This window comes from Otolemur garnettii, unplaced genomic scaffold (genome assembly GCF_000181295.1).
Source record: "Otolemur garnettii isolate 467f Iridium unplaced genomic scaffold, OtoGar3 scaffold00036, whole genome shotgun sequence".
In the NCBI taxonomy this organism is placed as follows: domain Eukaryota; kingdom Metazoa; phylum Chordata; class Mammalia; order Primates; family Galagidae; genus Otolemur; species Otolemur garnettii.
In genome coordinates this window covers 15,623,029-15,624,357 of record NW_003852431.1, presented here as the reverse complement: position 1 = coordinate 15,624,357, position 1,329 = coordinate 15,623,029, and positions in this window count along the sequence as shown.

Below are 1,329 nucleotides of genomic sequence, written 5' to 3'. Positions count from 1 at the left end.
TTCAGTACCACTGAAGAGCAAAAGCAGAATCTCCAGATAAGTATAATGTAAAACTTTATTTATTTACTTTCAAATAATTGCTGAATGCAATCATTTTCAACTCCCATGATTTCTATAACTGAAGTATTAGGTTTATTGCTTTCTGTAATAAAGAACACATTAATAAAGAAGTATGGGATATCTAATTAAGAGAACATTATAAAAAATGTATTGTAGGATTTGTATATTGGTAGATAATTCAAGGAAGAATTCAAGTAAACGTAGTTTTGCTTTTGATTGAATTCTGTCAAGAAGAAGGGCAAGCCTATGATATTAACTTAAATCTGGAGAAACCAACAAATGAAACTTAAGGTTTAATTGATTAAGATGCAGCAGTCATTCACGTTAATATGTTTTTGTTTTGCACAGTGGCCTTATTTTTGTTTTCATTTTGGCTGTAATCATACAAGAATATAAGATATTATGGTTTTTCTTTGTTCAACTTCATTTTGGTCACTTCATCATCTCATCTGATCAGCCAGAGAGCAGCACAACCTTCCTGGGAGTATCAACTCCTAACAAACGAAAGAGTAACTGTTCTTGTCAGGCCAGTTCCTGAAGGTGAGCGATTATGTTTATCTTTCTCAATCCGTCCCAGTCTCCTTTATCTCTTCCTTGACCTCTGCCATATCCCACCTTCAGGTCAAAAGCAGAGAAAATTAGACTCCATGACATTAATCAATCAATGTCACCCTTCTTCAAAACATTCCTGATCCCAAGTTTGCTAAGAGAACAGACTAGTAGTAATATTCCTTGCTCTTTTAGTCTTCAGGAGAGTTTTTGAATACTGTAATGTGACAGTGCCTGAACAGTGCCATTGAAGATTCTGGATATAATATTTTAGCCAGTTGTAACATTCCCATCTTAGTGCCACCCCCACTTTAATCCTATTCTGAGCAATTAACTAGACATTTGGAGGAAGGAGGAGTGCCCACCAGTCAGAAAGCCAGACACAATAGGATTTGGAAATCAAGTCATTAACTGTCCCGCCAAGTGGTTTTGTGGTAATGTCTGAACCACATGAAAAGCTCCACCCAGACAGTAGGAAACAGAACTGTAGTCCATTAATAGAGCCTTTTTGCTATAGCAAAACAATCTGTCACCATCTATGGTCAACATATTTTGCTCTGTAAAACTGTGCCTTGCTCTTGCTCTGGGAACTATCTTTCTCTTTCTCAATAAACTTTGTTTCTTGCTTGCCTTGCTTTGGTGTCCCCCGTCATTCTTCACCCATGAGCACATCAAGAATCCAGGACGCAGACAGCTGCCTGAACCCCAAGAATTATAGTT